Here is a 19,375-nt window from a genome sequence, read left to right on the forward strand (position 1 = left end):
TGTTTTAGCTTCCATAACCAACGGAACTACGAATTTTTTTTTTTTCCTGGCAGTCAAATTTCGTCTCTAATTGCCATTACTTTGCAGGAATCACAGGTTTTAAAGTGTGGTGGTCATCAAGTCTGCTTCATATGCAGAACGTTCTGGGTTCAATACCCAGTGAAACCAATCTGTTTTCGGTGTTGAAGTAATTTCCTATCAACCTGTAAAGTATGAAATTCTTGGTTTCGTTGCCAAATGACAATACATTTTGGCTTCTATCACAAGGAGAACTACGATTTTGGGTTTCTTTTTTATTGAACATTTTAGCAGAAAACATAATCCCATATTATAACAATCCTGTTTGTTTCAAAATTTATAGTTCCCATAAATACAAAGGCAAACGATTAAACTGTGTAGAAAAAAGTAACACATTCAATGTAAACTTCAATTTAAGCAATATCCCTTTGTAGGAATAAAACTGGTAAAATATGTAATAAAAATTGTAAATGTTTCATTACCAAAAATACTTTCCTTCAGCAATAAAAAGGCCCCGTCAGTCACAATTCTGCTCTGCTAGCCAATACACAGTAACTTTTCATTAAGATTCATAGTGTAGTGGTCATCACGTCTGCTTAACACGCAGAAAGTCCTGGGTTTAATCCCCAGTAAAACCAGTCTGTTCTTGGTGTTGAAATAATACCTTATCCAACTACAATACATGAAGTTCTTGGCTTTGTTGCCGAATGACGGGATGTTTTAGCTTCCATAACCAACAGAACTACGAATTTTTTTTTTTTTCCCTGGCGGTCAAAACTCGTCTCCAATTGCCATTACTTTGCAGGATTTCACAGGTTTTAAAGTGTGGTGGTCATCAAGTCTGCTTCATATGCAGAACGTTCTGGATTCAATACCCAGTTAAACCAATCTGTTTTCGGTGTTGAAGTAATTTCCTATCAACCTGTAAAGTATGAAATTCTTGGTTTCGTTGCCAAATGACAATACATTTTGGCTTCTATCACAAGGAGAACTACGATTTTGGGTTTCTTTTTTATTGAACATTTTAGTAGAAAACATAATCCCATATTATAACAATCCTGTTTGTTTCAAAATTTATAGTTCCCATAAATACAAAAGCAAATGATTAAACTGTGTAGAAAAAAGTAACACATTCAATGTAATCTTCAATTTAAGCAATATCCCTTTGTAGGAATAAAACTGGTAAAATATGTAATAAAAATTGTAAATGTTTCATTACCAAAAACACTTTTCATCAGCAATAAAAAGGCCCCATCAGTTACAATTCTGCTCTGCTTGCCAATACACGGTAACTTTCCAGAAGGTTTCATAGTGTAGTAGTCATCACGTCTGCTTAACACTGGTTCAATCCCCAGTAAAAGCAATCTGTTCTTGGTGTTGAAATAATACCCTATCAAACTACAATATATGAAGTTCTTGGCTTTGTTGCCGAATGATGGGATGTTTTGGCTTCCATCATCAACAGAACTAATAATTTTTTTCCCCTGGCTGTCAAAACTCGTTTTCAATTGCCATTGCTTTGCAGGATTTCACAGGTTTCATAGTGTAGTGGTCATCACGTCTGCTTCACACGCAGAAGGTCCTGGGTTCAATCTTTTTTATTGAACATTTTAGCAGAAAACATAATCCCATATTATAACAATCCTGTTTGTTTCAAAATTTATAGTTCCCATAAATACAAAAGCAAACGATTAAACTGTGTAGAAAAAAGTAACACATTCAATGTAATCTTCAATTTAAGCAATATCCCTTTGTAGGAATAAAACTGGTAAAATATGTAATAAAAATTGGAAATGTTTCATTACCAAAAACACTTTTCTTCAGCAATAAAAAGGCCCCGTCAGTTACGATTCTGCTCTGCTTGCCAATACATAGTAACTTTCCAGAAGGTTTCATAGTGTAGTAGTCATCACGTCTGCTTAACACTGGTTCAATCCCCAGTAAAAGCAATCTGTTCTCGGTGTTGAAATAATACCCTATCAAACTACAATATATGAAGTTCTTGGCTTTGTTGCCGAATGATGGGATGTTTTGGCTTCCATCACCAACAGAACTAATATTTTTTTTCCCCTGGCGGTCAAAACTCGTTTTCAATTGCCATTGCTTTGCAGGATTTCACAGGTTTCATAGTGTAGTGGTCATCATGTCTGCTTCACACGCAGAAGGTCCTGGGTTCAATCCCCAGTGAAACCAATCTGTTTTCGCTGTTGAACTAATTTGCTATCAACAGGATTTCACAGGTTTTATAGTGTAGTGGTCATCACGTCTGCTTAACACGCAGAAGGTCCTGGGTTTAATCCCCAGTAAAAACCAGTCTGTTCTTGGTGTTGAAATAATACCCTATCCAACTGCAATACATGACGTTCTTGGCTTTGTTGCCGAATGACGGGATGTTTTAGCTTCCATAACCAACAGAACTACGAATTTTTTTTTTTCCTGGCAGTCAAATTTCGTCTCTAATTGCCATTCCTTTGCAGGAATCACAGGTTTTAAAGTGTGGTGGTCATCAAGTCTGCTTCATATGCAGAACGTTCTCGGTTCAATACCCAGTGAAACCAATCTTTTTTCGGTGTTGAAGTAACTTCCTATCAACCTGTAAAGTATGAAATTCTTGGTTTCGTTGCCAAATGACAATACATTTTGGCTTCTATCACAAGGAGAACTACGATTTTGGGTTTCTTTTTTATTGAACATTTTAGTAGAAAACATAATCCCATATTATAACAATCCTGTTTGTTTCAAAATTTATAGTTCCCATAAATACAAAAGCAAATGATTAAACTGTGTAGAAAAAAGTAACACATTCAATGTAATCTTCAATTTAAGCAATATCCCTTTGTAGGAATAAAACTGGTAAAATATGTAATAAAAATTTTAAATGTTTCATTACCAAAAACACTTTTCTTCAGCAATAAAAAGGCCCCATCAGTTACAATTCTGCTCTGCTTGCCAATACACAGTAACTTTCCAGAAGGTTTCATAGTGTAGTGGTCATCACGTCTGCTTAACACTGGTTCAATCCCCAGTAAAAGCAATCTGTTCTTGGTGTTGAAATAATACCCTATCAAACTACAATATATGAAGTTCTTGGCTTTGTTGCCGAATGATGGGATGTTTTGGCTTCCATCACCAACAGAACTAATAATTTTTTTCCCCTGGCTGTCAAAACTCGTTTTCAATTGCCATTGCTTTGCAGGATTTCACAGGTTTCATAGTGCAGTGGTCATCACGTCTGCTTCACACGCAGAAGGTCCTGGGTTCAATCTTTTTTATTGAACATTTTAGCAGAAAACATAATCCCATATTATAACAATCCTGTTTGTTTCAAAATTTATAGTTCCCATAAATACAAAAGCAAACGATTAAACTGTGTAGAAAAAAGTAACACATTCAATGTAATCTTCAATTTAAGCAATATCCCTTTGTAGGAATAAAACTGGTAAAATATGTAATAAAAATTGTAAATGTTTAATTACCAAAAACACTTTTCTTCAGCAATAAAAAGGCCCCGTCAGTTACGATTCTGCTCTGCTTGCCAATACATAGTAACTTTCCAGAAGGTTTCATAGTGTAGTAGTCATCACGTCTGCTTAACACTGGTTCAATCCCCAGTAAAAGCAATCTGTTCTCGGTGTTGAAATAATACCCTATCAAACTACAATATATGAAGTTCTTGGCTTTGTTGCCGAATGATGGGATGTTTTGGCTTCCATCACCAACAGAACTAATATTTTTTTTCCCCTGGCGGTCAAAACTCGTTTTCAATTGCCATTGCTTTGCAGGATTTCACAGGTTTCATAGTGTAGTGGTCATCATGTCTGCTTCACACGCAGAAGGTCCTGGGTTCAATCCCCAGTGAAACCAATCTGTTTTCGCTGTTGAAGTAATTTGCTATCAACAGGATTTCACAGGTTTTATAGTGTAGTGGTCATCACGTCTGCTTAACACGCAGAAGGTCCTGGGTTTAATCCCCAGTAAAAACCAGTCTGTTCTTGGTGTTGAAATAATACCCTATGCAACTACAATATATGAAGTTCTTGGCATTGTTGCCGAATGACGGGATGTTTTGGCTTCCATCACCAATAGAACTACGAATTATTTTTTTTTTCCCTGGTGGTCAAAACTCGTCTTTAATTGCCATTACTTTGCAGGATTTCACAGGTTTCAAAGTGAAGTAGTCATCACGTCTGCTTCACACGCAGAATGTCCTTGGTTCATACCCCAGTAACGACAAGCTGTTTTCGCTGTTGAAGTAATTTGCTATCAACCTGTAATATCTAAAATCCTTGCTTTCATTGCCAAATGACAATACATTTTGGCTTCCATCACAAAGAACTACGATTTTGGCTTTCTTTTTTTTTGACCATTTTAGCAGAAAACATAATCCCATATTATAAAAATCCTGTTTGTTTTAAAATATATAGTTCCCATAAATACAAAAGCAAACGACTAAACTGTGTAGAAAAAAGTAACACATTCAATGTAAACTTCAATTTAAGCAATATCCCTTTGTAGGAATAAAACTGGTAAAATATGTAATAAAAACTGTAAATGTTTCATTACCAAAAATATTTTTCTTCAGCAATAAAAAGGCCCCGTCAGTCACAATTCTGCTCTGCTAGCCAATACACAGTAACTTTTCATTAGTATTCATAGTGTAGTGGTCATCACGTCTGCTTAACACGCAGAAAGTCCTGGGTTTAATCCCCAGTAAAACCAGTCTGCTCTTGGTGTTGAAATAATACCCTATCCAACTACAATACATGAAGTTCTTGGCTTTGTTGCCGAATGACTGGATGTTTTAGCTTTCATAACCAACAGAACTACGAATTTTTTTTTTTCCTGGCAGTCAAAACTCGTCTCTAATTGCCATTACTTTGCAGGATTTCACAAGTTTTTAAAGTGTGGTGGTCATCAAGTCTGCTTCATATGCAGAACGTTCTGGATTCAATACCCAGTTAAACCAATCTGTTTTCGGTGTTGAAGTAATTTCCTATCAACCTGTAAAGTATGAAATTCTTGGTTTCGTTGCCAAATGACAATACATTTTGGCTTCTATCACAAGGAGAACTACGATTTTGGGTTTCTTTTTTATTGAACATTTTAGCAGAAAACATAATCCCATATTATAAAAAAACCTGTTTGTTTTAAAATATATAGTTCCCATAAATACAAAAGCAAACGACTAAACTATGTAGAAAAAAGTAACACATTCAATGTAAACTTCAATTTAAGCAATTTCCCTTTGTAGGAATAAAACTGGTAAAATATGTAATAAAAATTGGAAATGTTTCATTACCAAAAATACTTTCCTTTAGCAATAAAAAGGCCCCGTCAGTCACAATTCTGCTCTGCTAGCCAATACACAGTAACTTTTCATCAGGATTCATAGTGTAGTGGTCATCGTGTCTGCTTAACACGCAGAAGGTCCTGGGTTTAATCCCCAGTAAAAGCAATCTGTTCTTGGTGTTGAAATAATACCCTATCCAACTGCAATACATGAAGTTCCTGGCTTTGTTGCCGAATGACGGGAGGTTTTAGCTTCCATAACCAACAGAACTACGAATTTTTTTTTTTTTCCTGGCAGTCAAATTTCGTCTCTAATTGCCATTACTTTGCAGGAATCACAGGTTTTAAAGTGTGGTTATCATCAAGTCTGCTTCATATGCAGAACGTTCTGGGTTCAATACCCAGTGAAACCAATCTGTTTTCGGTGTTGAAGTAATTTCCTATCATCCTGTAAAGTATGAAATTTTTGGTTTCGTTGCCAAATGACAATACATTTTGGCTTCTATCACAATGAGAACTACGATTTTGGGTTTCTTTTTTATTGAACATTTTAGCAGAAAACATAATCCCATATTATAACAATCCTGTTTGTTTAAAAATTTATAGTTCCCATAAATACAAAAGCAAACGATTAAACTGTGTAGAAAAAAGTAACACATTCAATGTAAACCTCATTTTAAGAAATATCCCTTTGTAGGAATAAAATTGGTAAAATATGTAATAAAAATTGTAAATGTTTCATTACCAAAAACACTTTTCTTCAGCAATAAAAAGGCCCCGTCAGTTACAATTCTGCTCTGCTTGCCAATACACAGTAACTTTCCAGAAGGTTTCATAGTGTAGTAGTCATCACGTCTGCTTAACACTGGTTCAATCCCCAGTAAAAGCAATCTGCTCTTGATGTTGAAATAATACCCTATCAAACTACAATATATGAAGTTCTTGGCTTTGTTGCCGAATGATGGGATGTTTTGGCTTCCATCACCAACAGAACTAATAATTTATTTTTTTTCCCCTGGCGGTCAAAACTCTTCTCTAATTGCCATTACTTTGCAGGATTTCACAGATTTCAAAGTGTAGTAGTCATCACATCTGCTTCACACGCAGAATGTCCTGGGTTCAATCCCCAGTAAAGACAAGCCGTTTTCGCTGTTGAAGTAATTTGCTATCAACCTGTAAAGTATGAAATTTTTGCTTTCATTGCCAAATGACAATACATTTTGGCTTCCATCACAAAGAACTACGATTTTGGCTTTCTTTTTTATTGACCATTTTAGCAGAAAACATAATCCCATATTATAAAAATCCTGTTTGTTTTAAAATATATAGTTCCCATAAATACAAAAGCAAATGACTAAACTGTGTAGAAAAAAGTAACACATTCAATGTAAACTTCAATTTAAGCAATATCCCTTTGTAGGAATAAAACTTGTAAAATATGTAATAAAAATTGTAAATGTTTCATTACCAAAAATACTTTCCTTCAGCAATAAAAAGGCACCGTCAGTCACAATTCTGCTCTGCTAGCCAATACACAGAAACTTTTCATTAGTATTCATAGTGTAGTGGTCATCACGTCTGCTTAACACGCAGAAAGTCCTTGGTTTAATCCCCAGTAAAACCAGTCTGCTCTTGGTGTTGAAATAATACCCTATCCAACTACAATACATGAAGTTCTTGGCTTTGTTGCCGAATGACTGGATGTTTTAGCTTTCATAACCAACAGAACTACGAATTTTTTTTTTTCCTGGCAGTCAAAACTCGTCTCTAATTGCCATTACTTTGCAGGATTTCACAGGTTTTAAAGTGTGGTGGTCATCAAGTCTGCTTCATATACAGAACGTTCTGGAATCAATACCCAGTTAAACCAATCTGTTTTCCGTGTTGAAGTAATTTCCTATCAACCTGTAAAGTATGAAATTCTTGGTTTCGTTGCAAAAATGACAATACATTTTGGCTTCTATCACAAGGAGAACTACGATTTTGGGTTTCTTTTTTATTGAACATTTTAGCAGAAAACATAATCCCATATTATAAAAAATCCTGTTTGTTTTAAAATATATAGTTCCCATAAATACAAAAGCAAACGACTAAACTATGTAGAAAAAAGTAACACATTCAATGTAAACTTCAATTTAAGCAATATCCCTTTGTAGGAATAAAACTGGTAAAATATGTAATAAAAATTGTAAATGTTTCATTACCAAAAATACTTTCCTTCAGCAATAAAAAGGCCCCGTCAGTCACAATTCTGCTCTGCTAGCCAATACACAGTAACATTTCATCAGGTTTCATAGTGTAGTGGTCATCACGTCTGCTTAACACGCAGAAGGTCCTGGGTAGAGATGAGCGAACCGGTCCCGGTTCGGCTCGAGGTCGGTTCGCCGAACGGAGCTCCCGTTCGAGTTCGGCTCGTCGAACGTTCGACGAACCGAACTCGAACTGCATAGGAAACAATGGCAGGCAATCACAAACACAGAAAAACACCTAGAAAACACCCTCAAAGGTGTTTAAAAGGTGACAAACAACTCACAACACATGGGAAAGTGACAAGGACATATACTCATGTGAAAACAAAAGAGCTGGACAAGGGAAAAGAGGAGGACACACAGATATATGAGTATATGCAAGGAAACATCGATTCCATTATTGTGCAACTTGAGCCCTGCTCATTTTAGGCTTCCAATCTGGATAAATTGCCTGAGCTCGCCACGTACGCCTTGGGGATCTTGTCATGTCCTGCAGCCAGCGTTCTCTCGGAACCTGTCTTCAGTGCTGCTGGTGGTCTGCTGGCAGATAAGCACACGCGTCTGTCCACTGACAATGTGGACATGGCTCTCAGAGGACTTTTCTTCCCCTGGGTCAGCCAGGGGACGGGAAAGGCACGCGTATTTTTGAGAGTGCTTCATGCAAAGCATCTTTTTCTTTTTCAAAAGGGGGCTCAACCGATGCCAGTCAAGTGGGGTGTGTGTGGCCCAGTTAGTGGCAACGAAGGAGACTGTGGTTGGAGTCTTCTCGCTGTGTCTCTAAAAGAACCAAGATGAACAAGTCATGGCTCTCAGAGGACTTTTTTTCCCCTGGGTCAGCCAGGGGACGGGAAAAGCACGCGTATTTTTGAGAGTGCTTCATGCAAAGCATCTTTTTCTTTTTCAAAAGGGGGCTCAACCGATGCCAGTCAAGTGGGGTGTGTGTGGCCCAGTTAGTGGCAACGAAGGAGACTGTGGTTGGAGTCCCCTCGCTGTGTCTCTAAAAGAACCAAGATGAACAAGTCATGGCTCTCAGAGGACTTTTCTTCCCCTGGGTCAGCCAGGGGACGGGAAAGGCACGCGTATTTTTGAGAGTGCTTCATGCAAAGCATCTTTTTCTTTTTCAAAAGGGGGCTCAACCGATGCCAGTCAAGTGGGGTGTGTGTGGCCCAGTTAGTGGAAATGAGGGAGACTGTGGTTGGAGTCCCCTCGCTGTGTCTCTAAAAGAACCAAGATGAACAAGTCATGGCTCTCAGAGGACTTTTCTTCCCCTGGGTCAGCCAGGGGACGGGAAAGGCACGCGTATTTTTGAGAGTGCTTCATGCAAAGCATCTTTTTCTTTTTCAAAAGGGGGCTCAACCGATGCCAGTCAAGTGGGGTGTGTGTGGCCCAGTTAGTGGAAATGAGGGAGACTGTGGTTGGAGTCCCCTCGCTGTGTCTCTAAAAGAACCAAGATGAACAAGTCATGGCTCTCAGAGGACTTTTCTTCCCCTGGGTCAGCCAGGGGACGGGAAAGGCACGCGTATTTTTGAGAGTGCTTCATGCAAAGCATCTTTTTCTTTTTCAAAAGGGGGCTCAACCGATGCCAGTCAAGTGGGGTGTGTGTGGCCCAGTTAGTGGAAACGAGGGAGACTGTGGTTGGAGTCCCCTCGCTGTGTTTCTAAAAGACCCAAAATGAACAAATCATGGCTCTCAGAGGACTTTTCTTCCCCTGGGTCAGCCAGGGGACGGGAAAGGCACGCGTATTTTTGAGAGTGCTTCATGCAAAGCATCTTTTTCTTTTTCAAAAGGGGGCTCAACCGATGCCAGTCAAGTGGGGTGTGTGTGGCCCAGTTAGTGGAAATGAGGGAGACTGTGGTTGGAGTCCCCTCGCTGTGTTTCTAAAAGACCCAAAATGAACAAATCATGGCTCTCAGAGGACTTTTCTTTCCCTGGGTCAGCCAGGGGACGGGAAAGGCACGCGTATTTTTGAGAGTGCTTCATGCAAAGCATCTTTTTCTTTTTCAAAAGGGGACTCAACCGATGCCGGTCAAGTGGGGTGTGTGTGGCCCAGTTAGTGGAAACGAGGGAGACTGTGGTTGGAGTCCCCTCGCTGTGTCTCTAAAAGAACCAAGATGAACAAGTCATGGCTCTCAGAGGACTTTTCTTCCCCTGGGTCAGCCAGGGGACGGGAAAGGCACGCATATTTTTGAGAGTGCTTCATGCAAAGCATCTTTTTCTTTTTCAAAAGGGGGCTCAACCGATGCCAGTCAAGTGGGGTGTGTGTGGCCCAGTTAGTGGAAACGAGGGAGACTGTGGTTGGAGTCCCCTCGCTGTGTCTCTAAAAGAACCAAGATGAACAAGTCATGGCTCTCAGAGGACTTTTCTTCCCCTGGGTCAGCCAGGGGACGGGAAAGGCACGCGTATTTTTGAGAGTGCTTCATGCAAAGCATCTTTTTCTTTTTCAAAAGGGGGCTCAACCGATGCCAGTCAAGTGGGGTGTGTGTGGCCCAGTTAGTGGAAACGAAGGAGACTGTGGTTGGAGTCCCCTCGCTGTGTCTCTAAAAGAACCAAGATGAACAAGTCATGGCTCTCAGAGGACTTTTCTTCCCCTGGGTCAGCCAGGGGACGGGAAAGGCACGCGTATTTTTAGAGTGCTTCATGCAAAGCATCTATTTCTTTTTCAAAAGGGGGCTCAACCGATGCCAGTCAAGTGGGGTGTGTGTGGCCCAGTTAGTGGAAACGAGGGAGACTGTGGTTGGAGTCCCCTCGCTGTGTTTTACATGCTTTTAGAAGGGCATGACATGGCTTGGAGGTTGACTTTCATCATCTGCAAACTGTTGGCTACCAAAATGCTGCCTTTCCAACAAATGTGGTTATAGACAATGAGGAACATACTGATGAAGATGAGACGCAGATACCCGATTGGGATGACAACTTAAATATTCGGTCAGGGCAAGAAGAGGCTCTGTCTGAGGGGGAGGGGAGTGCAAACACAACAATTGATGATGAAGTCCTAGATCCCACCTACTGTCAACCCAAAGTCAGACACTCGAGGAGGTCAACAGAGGCGGTGGAGGAGGATGCAACCGACGTCGAAGTAACCTTGCGCCTTCCTGGACACAGTCGGAGCACTGGTAGCACGTCTACAACTGCATCCTCAGCCAACACTCTGCCTCTGAGCATTATTCGGGGTGGATCAACAGGTCGCATGGCCTCTAAGCCTTGCCTAGCCTGGTCCTTTTTTGACATAAAAAAAGATCGCCCTAATTATGTGATCTGTAACATTTGGCATGGTTATCTTAGTAGAGGTCAAAACCTCAGCAGTTTGACAACTTCTTCCATGAATCGTTACATGAATAAATATCATATGGCCTGGTGGGAAGCTCACCGTGCTGCAATGCGGCCTAGCGGAGCCAACCATCCACCGCCTGCCCCTTCCAGTGCATCCGCGCGCTCGTCATCTTCTAGGACTGTGGGGACAGCTGTCACACCTGTTTTTCCACCCACAACTTCCACCACTGTAACCGCAACAGGCAGTTTGCTTGGTAGGTCGTCAGTTGGTTTGGAAGGGGAAACAAGTGATTGTGTACAGCTCTCTCAAACATCGATAGCACCAACGTTGGATGAAGGCAACATCATGTCTCCGCCTGCACTTTCCTCACAAACCTGCATTTTTCCAGGGACACCCTACTCAACACCGTCTACACACAGCAGCCAGATCTCTGTCCCTCAGATGTGGTCAAATAAAAGGCCACTTCCTGCGACCCATGACAAAGCTAAGAGGTTGACTCTATCCCTCTGTAAGCTGTTGGCTACCGAAATGCTGCCTTTCCGCCTAGTGGACACACAGGATTTTAGAGACCTTATGTCTGTCGCTGTGCCCCAGTACCAGATGCCTAGTCGCCACTACTTCTCTAAGAAAGGTGTGCCCGCGCTACACCAGCATGTCACACACAACATCACCGCTTCCTTGAGAAACTCTGTGTGTGAACGGGTGCATTTCACCACCGATACTTGGACCAGTAAGCATGGACAGGGACGTTACATGTCGCTGACTGGCCACTGGGTAACTATGGTGATAGGTGTTGGTGAAGGGTCTGCTGCACAAGTCTTGCCGTCCACACGACTTGTGTGTCAATCCTCTGTCTGTCCAAGTTCCGCCACTGCTTCTGCATCCTCCACCTCATCTGGGTCCTCCACCTCCGCCCCAAGCCTGCCTGGTCAGGCCACCAGCGTTCTCACTGCGCAGAAGGAATCACGCAACCCTCATTACTATGCTGGTAGCAGAGCGCAACGGCATCAGGCGGTCTTTAGCTTGACATGTCTTGGGAATAAGAGTCACACAGCTGAGGAGTTGTGGTCAGCTCTGCGGTCCGAGTTTCATAAATGGTTGTCTCCACTCAACCTGCAGCCTGGTAAGGCCGTGTGCGACAATGCTGCAAACCTGGGTGCGGCACTTCGCCTGGGCAAGGTGACACACGTACCTTGTATGGCTCACGTGTTGAACCTTGTCGTCCAGCAATTTTTAACACACTATCCCGGCCTAGATGGCCTTCTGAACAGGGCACGAAAACTGTCTGCTCACTTCCGCCGTTCAAGCGCCGCAGCTGAGCGACTTGCATCGCTCCAGAAGTCTTTCGGCCTGCCGGTTCATCGCCTGAAATGCGATGTGGCGACACGCTGGAATTCAACTCTCCACATGTTACAGCGACTGTGGCAGCACCGCAGAGCCATGGTGCAATACGTCATGACGTATAGCCTGGGCCAACGAGATGCAGAGGTGGGGCAGATCACCCTGATGGAGTGATCTCAGATCAAGGACCTATGCACCCTTCTGCACAGTTTCGACATGGCGACGAATATGTTTAGCGCTGACAATGCCATTATCATCATGACGATTCCAGTCATTTACATGCTGGAGCACACGCTAAACACTATTCGGAGTCAGGGGGTGGGACAACAGGAAGGGGAGGAACTACAGGAGGATTCATATGCGCAAGACACAACAACATCACCAAGGTCCAGACGTTCATCATCACCAACGCGGCAGGCATGGGACCATGGGGGACAGGGATCAACAAGGGCGCATGGTAGCAGGAGAGATGTTGAGGAAGGTGCAGGAGGACATGAAGATATGGAGGACAAACTGTCCATGGACATGGAAGACTCAGCAGATGAGGGGGAGCTTGGTCAAGTTTCAGTTGAAAGAGGTTGGGGGGAGATGTCAGAGGAAGAAAGAACGGTTAGCACCTCTATGCCACAAACACAGCGTGGACTTGGTCCGCATGGCTGCGCAAGACACATGAGTGCCTTCTTGTTGCACTACCTCCAACATGACCCTCGTATTGTCAAAATTAGAAGTGATGATGACTACTAGCTTGCCACACTATTAGATCCCCGGTACAAGTCCAAATTTTGTGACATAATTCCACCCATAGAAAGGGACGCACGTATGCAGGAGTATCAGCAGAAGCTGTTACTCGATCTTAGCTCGGCTTTTCCACCAAACAACCGTGCAGGTGAAGGGAGTGATTCTTCCAGTTGGAACTTGACAAACATGGGACGGCCTCGTCATCTTCAACAGTCTACCCGTACCAGTAGGACCGGATCTGGTGCTGGTAACAGCAATTTTATGGAATCTTTTAATAATTTTTTTAGACCCTCCTTTGCAAGGCCACCAGAGACAACAAGTCTGACACATAGTCAACGGATGGAGAGGATGATACAGGAGTATCTCCAAATGAACATCGATGCAATGACTTTTCAAATGGAGCCTTGCTCCTTTTGGGCTTCAAATCTAGAAAAATGTCCAGAGCTCTCCAGTTACGCCTTGAAGATTTTGTCGTGTCCAGCTGCCAGCGTTGTCTCTGAACGTGTCTTCAGTGCTGCTGGGTCTGTGCTGACAGATAAGCGCACGCGTCTTTCCAGTGACAATGTGGACAGACTGACGTTCATCAAAATGAACAAGTCATGGATCCAGAATGAATTTACTACCCCTGTGTCATCCTGGGGAGAGTAAATGCTTGTGGATTTGGAATGTGCTTGATGCAAATCAAAACATCCTGTTTGCAACTAGGGCACAAGTGCTGCCACTGAATGGGTGGGTGTGTGTGGGGCACAATTTTTGGAAAAAAGGGAGGCTCCGCTTGGAGTAACCCTTGCTTACATTGTTTTTAAAAGGAGACAAGATGACCAAGTCATGGTTCAGCAAAGACTTTACCTACCTACCCCGGTGTCATGCTGGAGACGGTTAATTATGGCGTATTTTTGAATGTGCTTGATGCAAATCAAAACATCCTGTTTGCAGCTATGGCACAAGTGCTGCCACTGATGGGGTGTCTGTGTGCCCAAGTTTTGGAAAAAAGGTAGACTCCGCTTGGAGTAACCCTTGCTTGCTGTGTTTTTTAAAAATGATACAAGATGAACAGATCTGAAGGCAAGATGAAGGCAACATCATGTCTCCGCCTGCACTTTCCTCACAAACCTGCATTTTTCCAGGGACACCCTACTCAACACCGTCTACACACAGCAGCCAGATCTCTGTCCCTCAGATGTGGTCAAATAAAAGGCCACTTCCTGCGACCCATGACAAAGCTAAGAGGTTGACTCTATCCCTCTGTAAGCTGTTGGCTACCGAAATGCTGCCTTTCCGCATGGTGGACACACAGGATTTTAGAGACCTTATGTCTGTCACTGTGCCCCAGTATCAGATGCCCAGTCGCCACTACTTCTCTAAGAAAGGTGTGCCTGCGCTACACCAGCATGTCGCACACAACATCACCGCTTCCTTGAGAAACTCTGTGTGTGAACAGGTGCATTTCACCACCGATACTTGGACCAGTAAGCATGGATAGGGATGTTACATGTCGCTGACTGGGCACTGGCAAACTATGGTGAGAGATGGAGAAGGGTCTGCTGTACAAGTCTTGCCGTCCCCACGAGTTGTTTCAATCCTTGTTCTGTATGTAGAAGTTAATACACTGCTTCTGCCTCTTCAACCTCGTGTGGGTCCTCCACCTTGGCGCAAACCCTGTGTGGTCAGGCCACCCTTCCTTGCAACTGCGCACAAGGACTACCACACACCTCCTTACTATGCTGGCAGCAGAGCTCAATGCCATCAGGTGGTCAAAGTTTTACTTTGAAATGTATGGGAAATGTGAGTCACACCGCTATTCCAGAGAATAGTAGTCAGGCAGGGTCAAAACATTAATTGAGGAACAGGAACAGAATGGGACGGCCATGACTTAATCAGAAAACAAGCAGAGGTGAAATGCGGATCGGCCAACAAGGTACATAAACAGCAAGCAGGAAAAGTAGTCAGGTAACAAGCACACAAAATCATAAAACTGAACTGGGGGTAAAATTAACCAGAGGTTCATAGCTATGTCTGGCAGTGGTCTGCAGACAGGATGGGCATAAAAAAGGGTGTGGTGTCTTCACATTGGTTGTAGCTGAATGATGGTATTTCATCTGTGAGATACCCACCAGCTACATTCAGCCAGAGATTCTGCATCTGTCAAGGTAATGCAGCCCAGTGGGTGAGCATAACCTGCGTCCACCTGCGCCGCTGGCATCGACTCCTCTCCCATCATCAGCACTATGCATGAAAGGAACACGTTGTCACCTGGCGACTGGAGTACAAATTGCCGGAGCGGACTCCGTTGGTGACTTAACAGCCGTGTGCGGCAATGATGCAAACCTGGCTGCGGGCCATCCTCAGGGCAATGTGACACACGTGCCTTGTATGGCTCACGTGTTGAATCTGATTCTCCAGCAATTTTTAAAACACCATCACGGCCTACATGGCCTTGTGCAGCATGCACGCTCGCTATGTGCTCACTTCCATCGTGCGCACACAGCAGCTCCACAACTTTCATCACTCCGGAAGTCTTAGGGTCTGGCAGTTAAACGCCGGAAATGCGATGTTCCGACACGCAGGAATTGGAATCTGCACATGTTGCAGCATGTGTGGCAGCACCGCAGAGCCCTGCTGAAATACGGTATGACATATAGCCTGGGATAACTTGATCAAGAGGTGGTGCAGATCACGCTGCTGGAGTGGTGTCAGATCAAGGACCTATGCACCCTTCTACACAGTTCACAAATGTCGACGAAGATGTTTAGCACTGGCAATGTCATTCTCAGCGTGACAATTCTGGTCATCTACATGATGGAGCACACTGTAATTATTATTCGGAGTCAGGTGTTGGGACAAGAGGAAGGGGAGGAAGTACAGGAGGAGTCATATGCGGAAGGGATAACAAGATCTACGAGGTCCAGATGGTCAGCGGCACCTATGCGGCAGTCATGGTGAGGGAGAGGGATTAACAAGGGCGCATAGTATCAGCAAAAAGTGTTGATGAAAGTGCAGGAGCCCATGAAGAAATGGAGGACGAACTGGCGATGGGCATGGAAGACTCAGCAGATGAGTAAGAGCTTGCTCACATTTCGGTTGTGCGAGGTTGTGGGGAGAGGGCAGAGGAAGGAGGCACGATTCTCACCTCTCTGCCACCAACACACCAAGGACTTGGTCCTCCTGGATGCACAAGACACATGAGCGCCTTCTTGCTGCACTACCTACATAACCCTCGGATTGTATGAATTTGAAGTAATCCTGAATACTGGGTTGCCACACTGTTAGATCCCCGGTACAAGACAAAATTTGGCTAACTAATTCCTGCCATAGAAATAGACGCACGTATACAGGAGTATCTGCAGAATGTGGTACGCAATCTTAGATCTACTTTTCCACTAAACACCAGTGCTGCACAGAGTGAATCTCAACGCTTTGTCATGGATAGGAGGAAATGGTCTTTTACTTGTCTACATGGGAGGGACCGAGGGATGGCTGCTGTGCTGAGATGGCGTTGAGTACGGTGTCCCTGCACAGTTGCACTTTTGGTCATATCCCAAAATGAGTTGAAAAAGGACAGATGCTGTTGGAAAGGGGAACAGGTGTGTTGGAAAGGGGAAAAAAGTTTTGGTCCGTGGATTTGGTGGTTAAGCAACTGTAACATTTGCTGAAGAAACAACATCTGTTACAGTGGGACTGGCAGATTTGGATAAAGTGGTATATAATCTGTGACCGCTATATAACGAAAATTAATAAGAAAAGAAAGAGAAAGGTATATATCCCCATCAGCAGTCAGTGTCCACCGTGCTCCCAGTTGGAAAAGGAGAGGTTGGCAACTTGAAGGTTTGGTGGAGGATACAGAGCTGTGTGGCTATGAAACTAATAGTAGCCTGAACCGAGTTAGACGCCATTCGGATCTGGAGACTGTGAGCCCTGTTAGCGTCACAGGGTCCACATGCCCACCCAGCCCAGGAACTCCCTGTTAACAACACAGGGGCCATTGAGTACGCTGACCGTGTGCGTAGGGGCCACACCTGTGGACAGCAGGCGCATCAGCAGCAGCAGGCCTGTTAATGCCACTGGGCTGCACAAGCAGGACTGTTAGGACAGGAGCTGGTCTTAACCGTTCTGCGTTACCAACTGTGGTGGTGGCCTGCATCCACCACCCTATCCCTGCCTACCTCTGGCCTAAAGCCGCAATGGGTTCAACACATGGAGGTGTGCTCTTTCGGAGCATAATAGAAGACTGCGCACCTCCTTGTTGGCTCCAGCCCCTTTTATAACCTGGGTCCGCCCCAAACCAGGGTGAACCACAATGCACCTCCTGGAGACAAAAGTAGAGTGACACGTCATCAGTGGCATAACTAGCGTCCTATTTGGAAACGCAACTTCAATGATGACCTCATGGCTGCCATGACCCAAACACCTCACCAGTCATCGTCTGACCATCAATAATGCGGTGACAAGTCATAGGTTTGGGCCTCTGCAAGCCATTTGGGAGGACACCTGATGCCCTGTGGTCTATATGGGACCCCCACATCAGGGCCAGGGCCAAAGAGTTCATTACCGGACCTAGTCTCTGATGCAGGAAGTGCCTGAGCATGCTCAGTAGCATGAAATACAGTCTCTGAAAAAAGACTATCAGCTTTAGCATGGTGTCTAGGCACAAAACAGGACTTAGACCCGGCACGGAATGCAAGCACCTGTGCAAAGAGGCTTTTCACACTTAGTGTGGGAGCATGCGCTGTATCCCGAAACGAAGACTTAGCGTCAGGAATAACACAGTCAGGCTGAGCATACTCACTACGCGAAACACTGTAATTATGCTGCAGCTGGGGTACATCGGCACACGCATGCGCACTAGCTGACTCTCCACACTTAGACGTGGAGGGGAAATTTGTCTTGGAGATGCTGTCTATGAACAGAAGGAAAAGCTAAAGGAAGCCTGACTTTCTATCCCTCCGAATTATGAAATGCAGCAATGAATTCCATGAGTTTGCTATAACATTAGCGTATCAAAATGTGCATGGGGGTGTAATGTAGAGGTGCTAGAAATAGCTTGTCACCAGTGGGGCACTAATGGAATACAACAGCCAGTTCTATGATGCCACTAAATGGCAGTATTTTGTGCTATCATTATAGCTTATTAAAAACAGAGCAGGAGGTTGTCATGCAGAGGTGCTGCACATAGATTTGCAGTAGTGTGAATAGACAAAAGTACAATAGCCACGTTTAGGATACAACTAGGTACAGTGAGTGTTTGCTAGTATAATGGCTGAGTTTAAAAAAGTTTGAGTGTGCAATGCAGGCAGACGTGCTGCAAATAACGTTCCAATACTGTGAATTGACAAAAGTACAATAGCCACGTTTAGGATACAACTAGGTACAGTGAGTGTTTGCTAGTATAATGGCTGAGTTTAAAAAAGTTAGAGTGTGCAATGCAGGCAGACGTGCTGCAAATATCGTTCCAATACTGTGAATAGACAAAAGTACAATAGCCACGTTTAGGATACAACTAGGTACACTGAGTGTTTGCTAGTATAATGGCTGAGTTTAAAAAAGTTTGAGTGTGCAATGCAGGCAGACATGCTGCAAATATGTTTACAATAGTGTGAATAGACAAAAGTACAATAGCCACGTTTAGGATGCCACTAGGTACACTGAGTGTTTGCTAGTATAATGGCTGAGTTTAAAAAAGTTAGAGTGTGCAATGCAGGCAGACGTGCTGCAAATAACGTTCCAATACTGTGAATAGACAAAAGTACAATAGCCACGTTTAGGATACAACTAGGTACACTGAGTGTTTGCTAGTATAATGGCTGAGTTTAAAAAAGTTTGAGTGTGCAATGCAGGCAGACATGCTGCAAATATGTTTACAATAGTGTGAATAGACAAAAGTACAATAGCCACGTTTAGGATACAACTAGGTACACTGAGTGTTTGCTAGTATAATGGCTGAGTTTAAAAAAGTTTGAGTGTGCAATGCAGGCAGACATGCTGCAAATATGTTTACAATAGTGTGAATAGACAAAAGTACAATAGCCACGTTTAGGATGCCACTAGGTACACTGAGTGTTTGCTAGTATAATGGCTGAGTTTAAAAAAGTTTGAGTGTGCAATGCAGGCAGACGTGCTGCAAATAACGTTCCAATACTGTGAATAGACAAAAGTACAATAGCCACGTTTAGGATACAACTAGGTACACTGAGTGTTTGCTAGTATAATGGCTGAGTTTAAAAAAGTTTGAGTGTGCAATGCAGGCAGACATGCTGCAAATATGTTTACAATAGTGTGAATAGACAAAAGTACAATAGCCACGTTTAGGATGCCACTAGGTACACTGAGTGTTTGCTAGTATAATGGCTGAGTTTAAAAAAGTTTGAGTGTGCAATGCAGGCAGACGTGCTGCAAATAACGTTCCAATACTGTGAATAGACAAAAGTACAATAGCCACGTTTAGGATACAACTAGGTACAGTGAGTGTTTG

Source organism: Anomaloglossus baeobatrachus, chromosome 2 (genome assembly GCF_048569485.1).
Source record: "Anomaloglossus baeobatrachus isolate aAnoBae1 chromosome 2, aAnoBae1.hap1, whole genome shotgun sequence".
NCBI classification, from domain to species: Eukaryota; Metazoa; Chordata; class Amphibia; order Anura; family Aromobatidae; genus Anomaloglossus; species Anomaloglossus baeobatrachus.